The 20,218-nt window shown below is 44.9% G+C and overlaps 1 pseudogene; it reads right to left on the reverse strand.

Annotated features, from left to right (window-relative positions):
- Positions 1-16,566: 16,566 nt before the first annotated feature.
- On the reverse strand, positions 16,567-18,956 carry LOC129015181 (small ribosomal subunit protein eS4-like; annotated as a pseudogene).
- Between the last annotated feature and the right edge of the window lie 1,262 nt (positions 18,957-20,218).

The raw sequence follows: 20,218 nt of genomic DNA on the forward strand, positions 1-20,218 counted from the left end.
GTCCTACTTGCAAGGTAACAAGTTAAGCTACCAGTTTCATGGATACTGGCAGAAGACATACTGTATTAACCTAGAATACACATTCGCTGGGTGGAGTTACAGGAGGGGAGGTCCAAGTTTAGGCAGCCTGAATCTTAAACAGTGGTCTAGAAGTAAATCTATCAAACCTTTGTCTGAAAAGAAGACATATTATACTGGATGCTAAACAAACCATTGCTCTGGAGAGCGAATTACCTATCTAAGGCTATTCATCCTGAAAACAGCCTGTAACAAAAGCCATCACCATATGTACTTGTAAGATAGGGAGAAACCCATGGAGAATTGTCTCCCTGTAACACAGAGAAATGGATGGGTAACTGAAGAGATGGGGGCTTTTGAGGATTTTGGTGTTTTAAAATATTAAAAATTCTAGGATAAATTTATATACTCACAGGAACGATAAGCAGAAAAATTGATGCTGTTGGAGAAGAGGAGGAGGACAATGGACTAGAACAGAGTCTGAGCAGGTGAAGACACCGGGATCCAGGGTACTAGTGAAGAGGTCAGACGCTGGAGCACCAACCAGGAGGAAGGCAGAGCGTGGGCAGAGAAGATGCTAGAGCTTGTCAGTATTCTCATCTGATTGCTTTTATTTGCTCTGTTAAACTGAAAACATGGTTATTAGCTGAGAGTGAGGATGGTAGAGGTGGTGTGAGACATTTGGGGGATAGGGAAGAGTGAAAAAACTAAGGAAATGTACGATACACTAAAGGCCCACTTGAGGTTAGTGGTCGTGAGTTTAACATAACATCAGTTATCAGGGTTGTATGTTTTGTTCCAGCCACGTTCAGCAGAGTTGGATTTAGCCTGGATTGACTGGTGTGAAATACATCAGCGATGGGACTTAAGCTGATTAGGTGAAGAGTCACAACTTCAGAGAGGGAAATCAGAAGGAGTGGTATCAGCAAGATGGCAGAATAGGACTTTCCAGCACTTGACTCCCTGCAGAAACATCAGTTTGAATAGCTTTCCATGCACAAAATTACCTTCACAAGAGCTAAAGAAACCAAGTAAGAGGTCACAGCACCTGGGTATAGTATAGAAATAAAGGATGCGGCCAGGTGCAGTGGCTCACGCCTATAATCCCAGCATTTTGGCAGGCCGAGGAGGGTGGATCACCTGAGGTCAGGAATTCGAGACCAGCCTGGGCAACATGGCAAAACCCCGTCTCTACTAAAAGTACAAAAATTAGCCAGGCATGTTGATGCGTGTCTGTAATCCCATCTACTAGGGGGGCTGAGGTAGGAGGATCTCTTGAACCTGGGAGGCTGAGGTTGCAGTGAGCTTAGACTGTGCCACTGCACTCCAGCCTGGGCAACAGAGCAAGACTCCATCTCAAAAAAAAAAAAAAAAAAAAAAAAAAAAAGATGCATTGAAGAGGGCAGGAAGGACAGTGTTACATTATTTCCATTACCTCTTCCCCAACCCCAGCCACCATAGTGTCAACAGAGACACCCTCCATACAGGGGAAAGAGAAGGAAGTGAACACTGGACTTTGCCTCCATCCCAAGCACCAGCTCACCTGGGTAAAACTCAGCACTGGGCAGGCCCCCATTGCCCTAGACCCCAGGCCACTACCCACAGAGAACTTCCAGGCCGACCCTACCATGAGGTTGAATCCCATAGCCCCAGGCCAGCACAGCAGACTTGGTCTGCTCACCTCACCTCCAGACCAACCTCAGTGGTCCAGGCTCACCCCAGCTTCAGGCCTGGTCCCACAGTCTGGGGTTCCAGGCCTTCCCCAGGCCTGCAGATGCAAGGCTTCAGGTCTGTCCTGGGTTCTAGACCAGCCCCGAGCCAGGTCAGCACCCCTGGCCTCAGGCTCCAGGCTGGCCCTTGCCTCACCTCAGTCTACAGGCACTGACATGGTGCCACGGCCTGCCCAGCTCTACCCTAGCACACTGTACACAGCCTGGGGCTTACCCCAGCACCACGTAAGCCCCCATGGAACCAGGCTTCAGGCCAACCCAAGAGGATGCAGGTTCCAGGTTTACCTTCAAGGACCCAAGTTCCAGGGTTACGCCTATGTACCCAATCAACAGGTCCCTCCAGTAGATCCAAGCTTCAGGCCCAGTTCTATAGACTCAAGCACCAGGTCTGCCCATCTACTGATGCAGGGACCAGACCATCCTGGCTGAGGACTCCAGCAGCAAACTCACTTGCAGATCACACCAGATGGCCTCCCCAGAATCTCTGGACAGGTTGACTGGTGAAGAGCTTTCCCAGACAATGCCAGTCTGCAGACTGGAATACTTAACTCTCTATTTCTTCAAATGCCCAGACATTAACACATTGCAAGGATCAAGATCAGGGAAATATGACCCTCCAAAAAAGGAACAACAAAAAAAAGCACCAGTAATTGACCCTAAAGAAATTTAGAAGATTTGGATAATGTATGAGCTGCCTGACAATTCAAAATAATTATTTTAAGGAAGCTCAGCATATTAAATTTTCTTAAGAAAATAGAGAATTTGATTAAATCAAGAAAATGACCGCCAGGCACCGTGGCTCACGCCTGTAATCCCAGCACTTTGGGAGGCTGAGATGGGTGGATCATGAGGTCAGGACATCGAGACCATCCTGGCCAACATGGTGAAACCCCGTCTCTACTAAAAATACAAAAAATTTAGCCAGGCTTGGTGGTGGGTGCCTGTAGTCCCAGCTACTCAGGAGGCTGAGGCAGGAGAATGGTGTGAACCCTGGAGGCGGAGCTTGCAGTGAGCCAAGATCGCGCCACTGCACTCCAGCCTGGGCAACAGAGACTGTCTCAAAAAAAAAAAAAAAAAGAAAATGACCAACATAAGAAACTTAACATAAATTATAAAAATAAATTCTGAAGTTAAAGAATACAATTAATGACATGAAAAATGCAATAGAGAGCAACAACAACAGAAGTGATCAAGCAGAAGAAAGAATCTGAGCTCAAAGACATTTTATTTCAAAAGATGCAGTCAGAGGAGAAAAAAGAATGAATGAAAAGACTGTGGCATTTATGGAATGCCATCAAAAGAACAAATGTTTGACTCTCAGAAGTTCAAGAAGGAAAGAGAGACAAAAGGGCAGAAAGGTTAAATAATAGGGCCAGGGTGGGGGTGGTTCATGCTTGTAACCCCAACACTTTGGGAGGCCAAGGCAGGATCATTTGAGCCCAAGAGTTCAAGACCAGTCTGGGAAATATAGTGAAACCCCCATCTGTAGAAAAATACAAAAAATTAGCCTGATATGGTGTTGTGAGCCTGTAGTCTCAGCTGCTTGGGAGCCTGAAGTGGGAGAATCCCTTGAGCCTAGGAGGTTGAGGATGCAGTGAGCCATGATCATGCCACTGTATGCCAGCCTGGGTGACAGAGTGAGACCCTGTCTCAAAAACAAACAATGCAGGAGGGAGGAAGTGGGGAGGGAAGGGAAGAGGAATAGGAAGGGGAATAGGGGGTGGAAGCAGGGGAGGAAGGCAAGGAGAAAGGAAGATATAATATAAACTGTACAAATCTGGGAAAATATGTGAATATCCAGGTATAGGAAGGTGAAAGGATTGAATCTGACTGGAGACCTAACAAGACTACAGGAGTACATGTTAAACTGTCAAAGAGAAGATCCTGAAAACAGCAAGAGAAAAGCAAATGACATATGGGAGCTTCAAGAAGGCTAGCAGTGGATTTCCAAACAAATCTTAGGCTATGAAGAGAGTGGGATGACATATTCAAACTGCTGAAGGAAAAAATGCTGACCAAGAATACTGTATCCAGCAAATCTGTCCTGAAATAAAGGAGCAATAAGAACTTTCCCAGACAAACCAAAGCTGAGGGAGTTCATTACCACCAGACCTGTCTTTCAAGAAATACTAAAGGGAACTGGGCACGGTGGCTCATGCCTGTTATCCCAGCACTTGTGGGAGGCCAAGGCGGGCAGATAACTTGAGGTCAGGAGTTCAAGACCAGCTTGGCAACATGGTGAAACCCTGTCTGTACTAAAAATACAAAAATTAGCTGTGCATGGTGGTGCATGCCTGTAATCCCAGCTACTTGGGAGGCTGAGACAGGAGAATTGCTTGAACCCAGGAGGTGGAGGTTGCAGTGAGCCAAGATTGTGCTACTGCACTTCAGCCTGGGTGACAGAATGAAACTTTGTCTCAAAAAAACGAATCAACAAATAATAGCTATAAAATGTCGAGGGATACACACTATAAAAAGATGTAAATTGTGACATTAAAAACAAAATGTGGGAAGGGGTAGAGTAAACATGTAGTTTGGTTTACAATCAAAGTTGTTATCTACTTAAAATAGCCTATGATAACTATATTTTCTGTAAGCCTCATGCTAACCACAAAGCAAAAATCTATAGTAGATACACAAAAGATTTTAAAAAAGAAATAAAAGCATACCACAAAAGAAAATCACCTCATTACAAGTAAGATAGCAAAAGGGAAAGAAAGAAAGGATCTAGGAAAGAAGCAATTAACAAAATGGCAGTAGTGGCCCCTTGGCTATCAGTAATTACCTTAAATATAAATGGATTAAATTCCTTGGTTAAAAGAGTGGCTGAGTAAAATTTTTTAAAGACCCAGTTTCTTATAGCTGCCTATAAGAAACTCACTTCACCTTTAAGGTCATATATATACTGAAAGTGAAAGGATGGAAAAAATATTCCATGGAAATGGAAACCAAAAGAGTAGGGATAGCTATACTTAAATCATATAAACTAGATTTTAAGTCAAAAATTGTGACACAAAGGTCATTATATGACAAAGGTGTCAATTTATCAAGAAGATATACCCCTAAATTTATATACATTCAACATCTGAGCACCTAAATATATAAAGCAAATATTAATAGACCTGAAGGGAGAGAGAGACTATAATATAATATCAGTAGAAGACTTCAATGCCCTACTTTCAGCAACAGACAGATCATCCAGACAGAATCAGTAAGGAGATGTAAACTACAGCTTAGACCAAATGGACCTAACAGACATACACAGAATTTCCATCCAATAGCAGCAGCATACACATTCTTCTCAAGCACACAAGGAACTTCCCTAGGATAGGATGTACGTTAGGCCACAAAACAAATCTTAAATTTAAGAAGATTATATCAGGTATTTTTTTCCTACCACAACGGTATAAATATTAGCACGAATATGTGGAAATTCAACAACATGCTCCTAATCAATGGGTCAGAGAAGAAATTTAAAAACCATCTTGAGACAGGCTGGGCGCGGTGGCTCACGCTTGTTATCCCAGCACTTTGGGAGGCTGAGGCGGGTGGATCACGAGGTCAGGAGATAGAGACCATCCTGGCTAACACGGTGAAACCTCATCTCTACTAAAAAATAAAAAAGTACAAAAAATTGCCTAGCGTGCCAGACACACTCCTGTAATCCCAGCTACTCGGGAGGCTGAGGCAGGAGAATTGCTTGAATGTGGGAGGCAGAGGTTGTAGTGAGCCAACATCGCGCCACTGCACTCCAGCCTGGGTGACAGAGTGAGACTCAGTCTCAAAAAAAAAAAAAAAATCTTTAGACTAATGAAAACAGAAACACAACATACCAAAATTTATGGGATTCATGCAGTGAGCTGAGATCGCACCACTGCACTCCAGCCTGGGTAATAGAGGGAGACTGCATCTCAAAAAAAAAAAAGATTCATTAAAAGCAATTCTAAGAGATGTCTATAGCAATAAATGCCTATATCAAAGGAGAACAAATAATGTTATACCTCAAAGAACTAGAAAAAGAACAAAGCCCAAAGTTAGAAGAAAGTATCAGAACAGAAATAAATTATTCATAGATTTATTCTTTCATTTCTTGGAGAAAGCAGGAAAACCTTAGGAATCTTTTAAGATAAAATTGGGAAACTTTTAGGTAGAGTAAGAAAAAAGACAACTCAAAATCAGAAATGAAAGAGGAAGTGTTACAACTGATACCACAGAAATACAAAGGATTAGAATACCATGAACAATTATACATCAGCGAATTAGAGAACCTAGAAGAAATGGATAATATCCTAAACACATACAAACTACCCAACACTGAATCATGAAGAAACAGAGAACCAATAGGCCGGGCATGGTGACTCACGCCTGCAATCCCAGCGCTTTGGGAGGCCGAGGTGGGTAGATCACTTGAGGTCAGGAGTTTGAGACCAGCCTGGGCAACATGGTGAAAACCCATTGCTACTAAAAATACAAAAATTAGCCGGGCCTGGTGGCGGGCACCTTTAATCCCAGCTACTTGGGAGGCTGAGGCAGGAGAATTGCTTGAACCCAGGAGGCAGGGGTTGCACTGAGCTGAGATCACACACTGCACTCCAGTCTGGGCAATAGAGTGAGACTCGGGTAGGGGGGTGGGTGGGGAAAAGGCCAGGCACAGTGGCTCATGCCTGTAATCCCAGCACTTTGGGAGGCTGAGGCAGGCAGATTACCTGAGGTCAGGAGTTCAAGACCAGCCTGGCCAACATGACGAAACCCTGTCTCTACCAAAAATACAAAAATTAGCCGGGCATGGTGGCGGGCACCTATAATCCCAACTACTTGGGAGGCAGAGGCAGGAAGAATCACTTGAACCCCGGAGGCAGAGGTTGCAGTGAGCCAAGATTGTGCCATTGTACTCTAGCCTGGGTGACAGAATGAGACTCCATTTCAAAAACAACATCAACAACAAACTCAATAAGAGGCTGAAGAAAAATCCATCAAAGAAAAGTGCAGGACTTAATGGTGTCACTACTGAGTTCTACTTAACATTTAAAGAACTAATACCAATTCTTCTCAAACTCATCCAAAAAAACTGAAAAAAAGGGAGCACCTTCAAACTTATTTTATGAAGCCAGCACTACCCTGATACCAAAGCCAGACAAGGGCACTGCAAGAAAAAGAAAAAATTACAGGCCAGTATCCCTGATGAACATAGATGCAAAAACCCTCAACAAAATACCAGCAAACCAAATTCAACAGCACATTGAAAGACAATTCATTATGATCAAGTGGGATCTATCCCAGGGGTCTAAGGATGTTTCAACATACACAAGTCTATAAATGTGATCTACCACATTAACAGTATGAAGGACAAAATCTATTCTGATCACCTTAATAGATGCAGAAAAAGCATCTGACAAAACTCAACATCTTTTCATAATAAAAACTCTCAAAATAGGTATAGAAGGAATGTACCTCAGCACAAGGCAGGCCATATATGACAAGCCCACAGCTAACATACTTAATAGTGAAAAGTTGAAAGCTTTTTATCTGGCTGGGCACAGTGGCTCACACTTGTAATCCCAGCCCCTTGGGAGGCCGAGGCAGGTGGATCACTTGAAGTTAGGAGTTTGAGATCAGCCTGGCCAACATGGCGGAACCCTGTCTCTACTAAAAATACAAAAATTAGCCAGGTGTGGTGGTGCAGCCCTGTAATTCCAGCTACTCGGGAGGCTGGGGCAGGAGAATTGCTTGAACCTGGGAGGCAGAGGTTGCAGTGAGCAGAGATTGTGCCACTGCACTCCAGCCTGGGCAACAGAGTGAGTTAGTGTCAAACAAAAAAAAAGAAAAAGAAAAAAGAAAGCTTTTCATCTACTATCAGGAACAAGACAAGAATGTCCACTCTCACTACTTCTATTCAACATAGTATTGGAAGTCCTGGCCAGAACAGTTAGGCAAGAGAAAGAAATGAGGCTTCCAGATTGGAAAGAAAGAAGGTAAATTGTCCATGTTTGCAGATGCTATGATCTCATATAGAAAACCTTAAAGAGTCCACCAGAAAACTTTTAGGACTAATGAATGAAGTTGCAGGATACAAAAATCAACATACAAAAATCAGTAGTTTTATACAAACAATGACCTATCTATACAAGAAATCAGTAAGACAATCCCATTTACAACGGCTACAAGAAGTTAAATACTTAGGAATAAATTTAACCAAGGAGATGAAAGACTGGTGCACCAAAAACTATAAGACATTGATAAAAGAAACTGAAGATACAATAAAATGGAAAACTATCCTGTGTTCGTGGATTGAAGGAATATTGTTAAAATGTTCACACTATCCAAAGCAATCTACAGGTTCCATGCAATGCCTATCAAAATTCCAATTATATTTTCCAGAGATATAAAAAATAATCCAAAACTTGTATGTAACCACAAAAGACCCCAAATACCCAAAGCAGTCTTGAACAAAAAGAACAAAGCTTGAGGCTTCATACTACCTATATTAGTGCATTCTCACACTGCTATAAAGAACTACCTGACACTGGGCAATTTATGAAAAAAAGTTTAACTGACTTACAGTTCCACAAGCTTAACAAGAAGCATGACTGGGAGGCCTCAGGAAACTTACAATCATGGTGGAAGGCAAAGGGGAAGCAAGCAGCTTCTTCACATGGTGACTGGAGAGCATGCTAGCAAAAGGGGAGGTGCCACATACTTGTAAACCATTAGATCTCATGAGAACTCACTATCAGGAGAGCAGCAAGGGAGAAATCCACCGCAATGATCCAATCACGTCCCACCAGGCCCCTCCTCCAGTTCGACATGACATTTGGGTGGGGACACAAATCCAAACCATATCACTACTTGAATTCAAAATACACTACAAAGGTATAGTAACCAAACAGCATATTAGTATCAAAACAGACACATAGACCCACAAAACAGAATAGAGCTCCCAGAAATAAAACCATGCATTTACAGTCAACTGACTTTTGACAATGGCGCCAAGAACACATAATGGGCAAAGGACAATCTCTTCAGTAAATGCTGGACGTTCACATATAAAATAATGAAATACAGAAAAATAAACTAAAGACTTAAATGTAAGACCTGAAACTGTAAAAACTACTAGAAGAAAGCAGGGATCCATGACATTGATCTGGTCAATGATTTTTTTTTATCTGACTTCAAAAGCACAGGCAACAAAAGCAACAACAGACAAATGAGATTACATCCAACTAAAAAAAGCTCCTGCACAGCAAAGGAAACAATCAACAGAGTGAAAAGACAACCTTTGGAATGGGGAGAATTATTTGCAAATCATAGTCTGATAAGGGATATCTAAAATATAAGGAACTCAGACAACTCAATAGCAAGAAAACAAATAACCCAAGTAAAGAGCAAAGGACCTAAATAGACACTTCTCAAAAAGACGACTTACATATGCCTAACAGGTGTATGAAAAAATGCTCAGTGTCACTAATTATCAGGGAAACGCAGATTAAAACTACAATGAGATATCACCTCACACCTTGTTAGAATGGCTGTTAGCAAAATGAATAAATGTGGACCAAGTGCAGTGGCTCACGCCTATAATCCCAGTACTTTGAGAGGCTGAGGCGGGTGGATCACCTGAGGTCAGGAATTTGAGACCAGCCTGGCTAACATCATGAAACCCCGTTTCCAGTAAAAATAGAAAACATTAGCTGGGCGTGGTGCCCTCCACCTCCTGTAATCCCAGCTCTTGGGAGGCTGAGGCAGGAGAATTGCTTGAACCCGGGAGGCAGAGCTTGCAGTGAGCCATGATGGTGCCACTGCACTCCAGCCTGGGTGAGAGAGCAAGACTCTGTCTCCAAAAAAAAAAGGAGATTAAGAGATGAGGTCTCACTATGTTGCCCAGGCTGGTCTCAAACTCCTGGGCTCAAGCAATTCTTCCACCTCAGCCTCCCAAGTAGCTGGGACTACAGGTTGTATCACTGTGCCTGACTGTAATGTATTCTTGAAAAATCACTGAGAGTAGATTTTAAATATTCACACCACAAAAATACATGTAATACATATGTAAATTAGTCTGATTTAGTCATTCTACAATGTATACATTTGTAAACATCAAGTTGTATACAATAAACATACTTTTTTCTTTTTTTTTTTTTTAAGACAGTCTTGCCCTGTCACCCTGGCTGGAGTGCAGTGGTGCAATCTCAGCTCACTGCAACCTCCGCCTCCCAGGTTCAAGCAATTCTCCTGCCTCAGCCTCCCAAGTAGCTGGAACTACACAAGCCTGCTCCACCATGCTTGGCTAATTTTTGTATTTTTAGTAGAGATGGGATTTTGCCTTGTTGGCCAATCAGGTGATCCACCCACGTTGGCCTTCCAAAGTGCTGAGATTACAGGCATGAGCCTCCACACCTGGCCCCAATAAACACAACTTTGAAAGTCAGTTTTTAAAAGTTAATGAAAAATCTAAAGAACTTGAGGGGATAAAGGAGTGTGAAAAGTGGTAGACTGAAAAGATTGTATGTTTCCATGGGGTAGGATTGTTAGAGTACTAGAGAAAATCTGGTTGAGTGTGGAATGCATGAAACATTACAAACAGGTTGCTATTACTAGTAGCAAGATTAACGTGTCCAAGAATAACTGGCTGAAGGAGGGAGGAGTACAGGCTCATTGGATAAGTGGAGATGAAGGAACTGAAAAGCCAAGTATTAAATCTACATAAGCATTAAAATTATCAATTCAGATGGTAGTGTTAGAGTGGGAACTAAAATTTAAGAGATCCAAGGATCAGAAGATGACTGCTTTAAGTATCAGGTGGTATGGTCTGATGGCCTGAGCGTCCATGCCAAGGGGTTTCAGAGAAGATGAAAGGAGAATGGTCTGGAAGCAGCGAGAAGGATCTCTTTCCCACCCCCAGGACCAGTGGTTAAGGGTGAAGTAGAAAAGTATATGGAATGTTCATTAGTACATAGGAAATTCTGGCCAAACACGGTGGCTCACGCCTGTAATCCCAACACTTTGGAAGGCCGAGGCTGGTGGATCAGTTGAGGTCAGGAGTTCCATACCAGCCTGGCCAACATAGTGAAACCCTGTCTCTACTACAAAATACAAAAATTAGTCAGGAGTGGTGGTGCATGCTTGTAGCCTCAGCTACTCGGGAGGTTGAGGCAGGAGAATCACTAGAACCTGGGAGGCGGAAGCTGCAATGAGCCAAGACTGCACCACTGCACTCCAGCCTGGGGGACAGAGCAAGACTCCATCTCCTTTTTTTTTTTTTTTTTTTTTTTTTTGGTGACAGAGTCTTGCTCTGTCGCCTAGGCTGGAGTGCAGTAGTACAATTTCAGCTCATTGCAGCCTCTGCCTCCCGGGTTCAAGCAATTTTTCTGCCTCACCTCCCAAGTAGCTGGAACTACAGGCATGCACCATCACGTCCGGCTAATTTTTGTATTTTTAGTCGAGACGGGGTTTCACCATGTTGTTCAGTCTGTTCTCGAACTCCTGACCTCGTGATCCATCCGCCTCGGCCTCCCAAAGTGCTGGGATTACAGGTGTGAGCCACCACACCCAGCCCAAGACTCCATCTCAAAAAAAAAAAAAAAAAAAAAAAAAAAAAAAAAAAGACATAGGGAATTCTGCCCTAACCTCTGTGGTGAGTTCCGGAGGGCACAGAGAAAGATCTCTAGAAGTTGAGGAGAAGCAAGAGATGGACTCAGAAAGGGATATAAGTGGAGGAAGTTTAGAGTGGGGTCAGGCAAGGGGTGACCCAGGAATCCTGAGCCTCTTATAACTGAGCAAATAAGGACAAAAGCTTTAATGAGATCAGACCTGAGAGTCTCAGAAAATGGTGGAGAAGCTGGAGTCTTGGGAGGAGGGAAGGGTGGGAATCTTACCAAGAGCACCCAGAGTTCTGGGCTCTTCTTCACTCCTGCTAATAGAAATGTGGAAGCCTGGGGAGGTGGGTCTGACTTGGAGCACTTGAGGCTCCTTCTTGATCTTTGCCACGAGGTCATACAAGGAATATTTGAATACCATATGGTTCCTTACATATGGTAGATACCATAGAGCTCCTAAGACTGAAAATAGTCAGACTAATTGTGTTGATCTGGAAAAATGTTTGATAGAGTTTTAAAAGCAAGTTGCCAAAAATGTATGTATACACACACAGACAGTTGGCTTTCTGTATCCATGGATTCTGCATCTGAGGATTCAGCCAACCTTGGGTTGAATATTCAGAGAACAAAGAAAAAAATGGATGGTTGCATCTGTACTGAACACGCACAGACCTTTTGTCATTATTCCCTAAATATAATGACTATATAGCATTTACATTGTATTAGGTATTATAAGCACTAGGGATGATTTAAGGTATACAAGAGCGTGTGCGTAGGTCACAAATAGTATACCATTTTATATCAGGGACTTTAGCTTCTGGATTTTGATATCTGCAGGAGGTCCTGGAACTAACTCCTCATGGATTATCAAGGGACACATACACATGTATACACATACACACAGAGGGGGAGAAATGAGAGGGAAGAAGGAAGATATGACAACATACAATTGGCAAATCTAGATGAAGAGTGTATGGGTGTTCATTATATAGTCTCTTCTGTAGAAAATTCTAAATTTTCTAATTTTGAAAATGAAAGAATGTTACAGGATATTATGTATAACATTTTTTATAGAATATTTATATACATATGGAAATGTTATAAACTTAGACAAAAACCAGGAAGTATAACTGCCTGACATGTTCTCCTTGTCCACTGCCCAGATACAGCCAATTTATCAAGACAGGGCAATTGTAATAGAGAAAAAGTTTAATTCATGCAGAACTGGCTGACCAAGACCAGAGTTTTATTACTCAAATCATTCTCCCTGAAAATTTGGAGACTCTGGTTTTTTAAGGATAATTTGGCCGGTAGGGGGTCAGGGAGTAGGGAGTGCTGATTGGTTGGGTCTAGAGATGAAATAAGGGGTCAGCCGGGGGCGGTGGCTCACGCCTATAATCCCAGCACTTTGGGAGGCCAAGGCGGGTGGATCACCTGAGGTCAGGAGTTTGACACTAGCCTGGCCAACATGGTGAAACCCTGTCTCTACTAAAAACACAAAAATTGCCAGGCTTGGTGGCTTGCACCTGTAATCCCAGCTACTCAGGAGGCTGAGGAAGGAGAATCGCTTGAACCCAGGAGGTGGAGGTTGCAGTGAGCCAGGATCATGCCACTGAACTCCAGCCTGGGAAATAAGAGTGAAACTCCATCTCAAAAAAATAAGAAGAGGTCAAAGTGGGTTCTTGCCATCTTCTGTACCTGGGTGGGATCACAGTACTGGTTGAATGACATGACCAGATTACCATTCTGGGTGGCACTAGCTGGTACATCAGAATGCAGGGTTTGAAAGATATCGTGAGCATCAATCTTAGATTTTACAATAGTGATATTATGGGGAGATTTGCAATCTTGTGGCCTCTGGCTACAAGACTCCTAAACCTTAATTTATAATCTCATGGCTAATTTGTTAATCTTAGAAGGCTATCTGGTCCCCAGGCAAGAACGGGGTTTGTTTTGCAAAAGGGCTGTTGTCTTTGTTCCAAAGTTAAACTATAAATTCCTCCCAAAGCTAGTTCAGCCTATGTCCAGGAATGACCAAGGGCAGCTTGGAGGTTAGGAGCAAGATGGAGTTGGTTAGGTTAGATCCCTTTCGTTGTCATAATTTTCTCACTCTTATTAATTTTTGCAAGGTGGCTTCAGAAGGACTTAGAGCAAGCCATAACAGCATTTACCTCTGGGATAAGGACCTTTACTACCAAGCTGGTATGGTTTTAAATAGAGTAGAGCTATAACGGTGACTTCCACATTGATGTATTTTCTAATATTTAGAAGATAAAAAATCAGTACAAAATATTGTACTCTGTTAGCCCAGTTTTCAGATAAGACTCCACACATGTACATGGAAAGTAAGCAATGAGGAAGGGTCTCCTGTGGGGGGGAACAATTATTCCAAGAGATGGCTCATCACAGATAACCTGCTGGCATGTTCCCAAATACCTCACTCCCCATGTAGCCCAGCAGCATGTCGTTCCTGCACAACCCAAGACTTCCCTCTAGCCCCTGCCTGTTTGCAGACAGCCCCTCCTCTGCTGTGCTGCCTGTTGTACCTTTGTGACATATCTTCGTGCTTTCCCTCTAATAAATCTGCCTTTTTCCCCCATGACTGTCTTAGTAAATTCCTTTGCCGCCTGCCACGCCAGCCGTAGCCAGTTGTACCCGTGACATTTTGATGGCCCGTATGGGAAGTGCTCGCGGACTGCTTAGGGAGTCCTCCCCTCCTCTCTCCCTTTCTTCTCCAACTCTAGCCTCTCAGTGGGCACCCAAGCCTGGAGACAACTGAAGTTCCCCAGCCAGGTCTACTTCCTAATGGACCAGAAGGTCCCGGTGGAGAGATGCCCGACCACCGACCACCCGACCACCGACCACCGACCACCGCTGCCTGATTCAGTAAAAGTTTACAGCACCTTTTCAGTTTACAGCTTTCCTTTTCAGTCTTCCCGGGGACAAACGCTAGTATCCCTCTGACAATTCATGCCACTGTGTAGGGCCACTCCTTTGTGTAGCCTGGAGGCCAAGGGGTAAACAGGTTTAGCTACCTTGCTGGGAAGGGAGGAAGGCCCCTCCTATCCTTTCTGGCCAAAAGTTCCCAATCCCTACATGTAGTGCCATTGGCAGCAGAAGCTCAACCAGGGCAAACCTACACACATTTTGGGGAAATCAGACCCCCTCTTTCTCACGCTAAATTCTCCCGTGAAGACAGCCAGCCACCCTGCTCTGGACATCTTAAGCCAGGTGATCCCAAACAGCACTGGGACAAATTCAACAGTTTCACCTTCAAATTGATGCTGCAGATGGAATATCGGTAACCCCGATGATGCCAGATGCCTTTACGAGTCTCCCCTGGATGCAGCTAGACATCAGTTTCACTTTGACAGGCTCCCCTTCTCCAACAAGTCCCTTTGTCCACCAAGAGCCAACATCCCAGGCCTCACAACCCGGGACAGTGACCCACAGGGTCTCATGACAGACCAACAGGCATAGGTAGGGTCAACTCTACGCCCCAGGCCAGCAGGAAGTAGCTGCAAAATGAAACTGCCACCCCAGTGCCAGAGCTTGGGCATTGTTCAGTTAGAGAGGGAATGTGGAGTCCTGATAAGCTGTGCCAGCAGCAACAGGGAAGGGGTCCCAGGTGAGGGAGAGCAACTGTTCCAAGAGAAGGCTAATCAGACAACCCGTGGACACAACATCCCATTCGCTCCGCACGCAGCCCCCTCCGGCATGACCCTGTAAGACGTCCCTCAAGCCCCTGCCTCTCTGCAAGCAGCCCCATCTCTGCTGTGCGGCCCATTGTACCCTTGCAACATATCTTCCTACTTTTGAGAAAGGGTCTGGTTCTGTCACCCAGGCTGGAGTGCAGTGGCACGACCTCGCCTCACTGCAGCCTCTGCCTCCCAGGTTCAAGTGATCCCCACCTTAGCTTGCCAAGTAGCTGGGACTGCAGGCACGAGGCACCACTCCTGGCTAATTTTTTAATTTTTGGTAGAGGAGGATTTTTGCCATGTTGCCCAGGCTAGTCTCGAACTCCCGAGCTCAAGCGATCTGCCTGCCTCAGCCTTCTGAAGTGCTGGGATTACAGGTATGAGCCACCGTGCCCAGCCCATACTCTCCCTCTAATAAATCTGCCTTTCTATCCCTACAACTGTCTTGAATTCCTTTATTGCTTGTGATACTGGCCCCAGCCAGTCACACCCAAGACAGTATGTCTATTTGTATATATTTACATTATTTCTAGATATATCTCCAGTTATTAAACATCTAATGATGGCATGGTGGCTGACACCTGTAATCCCAGCACTTTGGGAGGCCAAGGCAGGTGGATTGCTGGAGCCCAGGAGCTCAAGACCAGCCTGGGCAACATAGTGAGACCCCCATCTTTACAAAAAATATAAAAATTAGCCAGATGTGGTGGTACATGCCTGTAGTCACAGCTACTCAAGAGGCTGAGGTGGGAGGGAGAATCACTTGAGCCCAGGAGGCAGAGATTGCGCCACTGCACTCCAGCCTGGGTAACAGAGGGAGAACTCCGTCTCAAAAATAAGCAAAACATAAAAACATTTAAGAAAACTTTGTGTTGTGCAGTCTGATGTATTTTTCACCTACATTCTCCTGCTTTAAAAGGGTAATTTGTACATAAAAACCCCTCCTAGGATGAATTCTCCTAAGTGGAGAATATAATTGCCATTAATTCCGGTGGAAAAATTTGTATGCACACCTTAGTCCCTAAATACACACTCATTTATCCTAAAACACCATAAACCCATTAAAATGGACACAGATAATTGACCTCAGCTAACACAGCACAACATAAGCAAGGTCTCTTAATTACCCTATAAAATGGCTGTCTACATACGTTAAGCTGTTCGTGCATTGCTATAAATACCTGAGGCTGGGTAATTTATAAAGAAAAGAGTTTTTGTTTGTTTTTAAAGATAGAGTCTTGCTCTGTCACCCAGGCTGGAGTGCAGTGGCATGATTTTGGCTCACTGCAAACTCCACCTCCCGGGTTCAAGCGATTCTCCTGCCTCAGCCTCCTGAGTAGCTTGGATTACAGGCACCCACCACCATGCCCAGCTAATTTTTATATTTTTAGTAGAGATGGGGTTTCACCATGTTGGCCAGGCTGGTCTTGAATTCCTGACCTCAGGTGGTCCACCTGCCTCGACCTCCCAAAATGCTGGGATTACAGGCAAGAGCCACCACACCTGGCCAAGAAAAGAGATTTAATTAGCTCATAGTTCTGCAGACTGACACCTGCTCAGCTTCCGGGGAGGCCTCGGGAAACTGGCAATTATGGCGGAAGGTGAAGGGGGAGCAGCAGGCACATCACATGACAAAATTAGGAGCAGGGGGAGGGGGTGCCACATGCTTTCAAATAACCAGCTCTTAGAAGAACTATCTTGAGGACAGCACCAAGCCATGAGGGGTCCTCCCTCATGACCCAAACACCTCCCACCAGCCCCCACCTCCAACATTGGGGATGGCATCTCAGCATGAGATTTGGACAGAGACGAACATCGAACTATATCACTACACTTCTCCAGCTCTTTCAAAGCTGCATTGTACCCTTGAGACTATACTATCAAAGAAAGCATGTTTGACATCCATTGTTCACATAAGAGAATCCTTTATACAAAAAGGTAAAGTAGTAAAGGCAGAAAAGTCAATGGAAACAATGCAAGGAGTGCCAGGGTTGTCCCTACAAGCTAGCAAGTTACAAATGCTGAGAAGTTCGCACACCCCACTCTACAACTAGGAAGGTGACCACAGGGGTTACTCTCATTAGCTGCGTGTTCCCAAGGCTCTAAAAATCCAGATCACATCTTTTTTTTTTTTTTTTTAAAAAGATGGCGTCTCCCTCTGTGGCCCAGGCTGGAGTGCAGTGGCGTGATCTCAGCTCACTGCAACCTCCACCTCCCAGGTTCAAATGATTCTCCTGCCTCAGCCCCACAAGTACCTGGGATTGCAGGAGCACACCACCGCCCCTGGCTATTTTTAGTAGAGATGAGGTTTCACCATGTTGGCCAGACTGGTCTCTAACTCGTGACCCTCAAGTAATCCACCACCTCTGCGTCCCAAAGTGCTGGGTTTACAGGAGTGAGCCGCCATGCCTAGCCTCAGATCAGAACTTTTTTTTTTTTTTTAAGGAACAATAATTCACTATTTGAGGAAAAAAAAAAAAAAGATATGCTGCTACTGCAATTTAGCCACTGCTGTTTGGTGGCCAGCCTCTTCTCTCCCTCTTCAGCAATAGTAAGTCGGGTGCCCTTTTCCCTGGGCAGGGAAATCCAAGGTTTACTGCCATTGCCAGTGACAAAAATGTTGGAAAGCCTCAGGGCAAGGCTGTTGCCATTGGCATCCCTCACATGCACCACACTTAAAGAACCAGGATGTCTTTCCCTGTTGGTGGTCACACCAACATGACTGAGGCTGGCTCCACCAATCACCATACACACATTTCCTGCGTGGAATTTGATAAAGTTGATTATCTTGCCAGTCCCTAAATCAATCTGCACAGTATTGTTCACCTTGATGAGAGGATCTGCATAGTGGATGGTTCCAGTATCATGAGTCACTAGGTATGGGATTCCCTTCATCCCCATAGTCACCTTCCTCACTTTGCACAGGTTGTACTTTGCCTCTTCCACTGTAATGCGGTAAACAGCAAAACAGCCCTTGGTGTCATAGACCAGGCAGAAATGCTCACCTGTCTTTTCTTGATGCCAGTGACATCCATGAATCCAGCAGGGTATGTGATAGCCACTCGAACCTCGCCATCAATTTTAATGAAGCGTTGCATACATATCTTCTTTACGTCATCTCCAGTCAATGCGTACTTGAGTCTATTCCTGAGGAAGATGATCAGGGGAAGACATTCCCTCAGCTTGTGGGGACCTGTCGATGGACGAGGTGCAAATACACCCGTTAGTTTATCGAGCATCCAATGCTTCGGCACTGCAACACGCTTCAAGTGCTTCTTAGGGCCCCAGGCCATGGTGAAACCCTGCCACGGAAGATCAGAGCTCTTTTGAAGTGCCTTGTAATCCTCATAAACCACAGTGCTTTTAAATGAAGCTCCTCTTAAAGACAAGTTCTTGCAGTCTGGGCGTATCTCAAGATGTAACTGTACTTCATTTAATCCTCACACAAGCCTAGGAGGCAGTGGTTTTTATCTTACTGGTGAGGCAGCCAGCCAAAAGCAGCAACGCCAAGAACAAAACCCAGCTCATCAGGTGTATTTCCAGTTGAGACCTCTTCCTGTTCCACTCCGAGTCCGTGCTCACTGTATTTGGCCGTACAGCCCATTTTTATCTTGATATTTTAGAGATCTTTTTCCACTTACATAGATATTTTTCATAACCGAACTGCGTATTGGGTTATGTCTTTATTTGTAAGTCTGAAGTTGGGACTCATCTACTTGGCCTTGGGCTGATGTGGATGAATCTAACTGGCCTCCACGTACTGTTGGTAAGTCCAAGACAAGTCAGAAGGGGAATGAGGCCAGGGCATCCCATGCCGCAGGCACAAAACTTGCAATGGTATAGAAATAACATTCCAGGGGTCTCCAGCATGGGGTGGCGGGGGGCTTTTGTGGGAGTTAGATGGAGGCTTACCTGGTGCCACACACACACACATATACCTTTGGCCAGTCTGCCACTATTACCTCCAGCCATGTGACTGACAGAGCCCTGCCCTGCCAGGAGCTAGCCTGGGAAGTCAGGGGCCTGTGGCATCCTGAGGCCTTATTAGGTTATAGTTGCTCTTGGCTCCACTGCCCATCTGACGGTCCTACCGGCCAAAGTAGGACTAGACCCTTAGTACCTGGTCTCCACTAGGAATCTTGCAGCTTCACACTCTGTGCTCTGGTGTTCTAAGAGGGAAAGCAGTGGGATGCTTCCAGGACGCCTCTGCTTCATGCTGCAGCTCTCAGCTCATCGTTAGTGGCCTTCTTGGCCTCAGATCTCCTCTCCTCCTGGTCCTGGAGGGCAGTTTTTTTTTTTTTTTTTTTTTGGCAGGGATGGAAAATGGAGTCTTGCTCTGTCACCCAGGCACTGGAGTGCAGTGGCTCACTGTAACCTCTGTCTCCCAGGGTCAGGTGATTTTCCTGCCTCAGCCTCCCGAGTAGCTGAGATTACAGGCACACACTCCCATGCCTGGCCAACTTTTAGTAGAGACAGGGTTTCACCATGTTGGTCAGGCTGATCTCCAACTCCTAACCTCAAGTGATCTGCCCACCTCGGCCTCCTAAAGTGCTGGGATTACAGGTGTGAGCCACTGCGCCTGGCCCTGCAGAGAAGCTTCTACCTCAGACATTGAGTAATTTCTCATGTAACACACGTGTGAGTAAAAGAATCTCCCGAACGAACGCTTGCTTTTCTGAGAACTGTCAGAATGTGAAACAAAAGACAGCAAAGCAGACATGCCTATGAAGGTTAGCAGGACTCACGTGCCAGAGCCTGGAGATGGGGAGTCGAGATTTCAGCCACTAGAAACAAGAACACAGAACCCGAGGAGAGGTCCTGCCCAAGGCTCTTGACACTAATCGTGGAAGTGGACGCGGGACCTTCACTGCTTTTGAGCACCAACAATGGAGCAGGCACAGGAGGCTGCTGGGGACACACTGGTGAACAAGATGATTGACAGAAGGGCCCTGTCCACAGGGGGATTCCACCTTAGCATTACATCCCAGGAGCAGACACAAAACCCGAATAGAGGGCAGGCCACATGACAAAGCCAGAAACATGTGAGGGCCAGGCCTGCCCATGAGAAAATGTGAAGCCCTGGGAGGGTTCAGAGTTAAGAACAGCAGCAGGCGGGATGTGGGGCTCAAGCCTGTAATCCCAGGACTTTGGGAAGTCAAGACAGGAGGATTCCTTTAACCCA

This window comes from Pongo pygmaeus, chromosome 18 (assembly GCF_028885625.2).
Source record: "Pongo pygmaeus isolate AG05252 chromosome 18, NHGRI_mPonPyg2-v2.0_pri, whole genome shotgun sequence".
NCBI classification, from domain to species: Eukaryota; Metazoa; Chordata; class Mammalia; order Primates; family Hominidae; genus Pongo; species Pongo pygmaeus.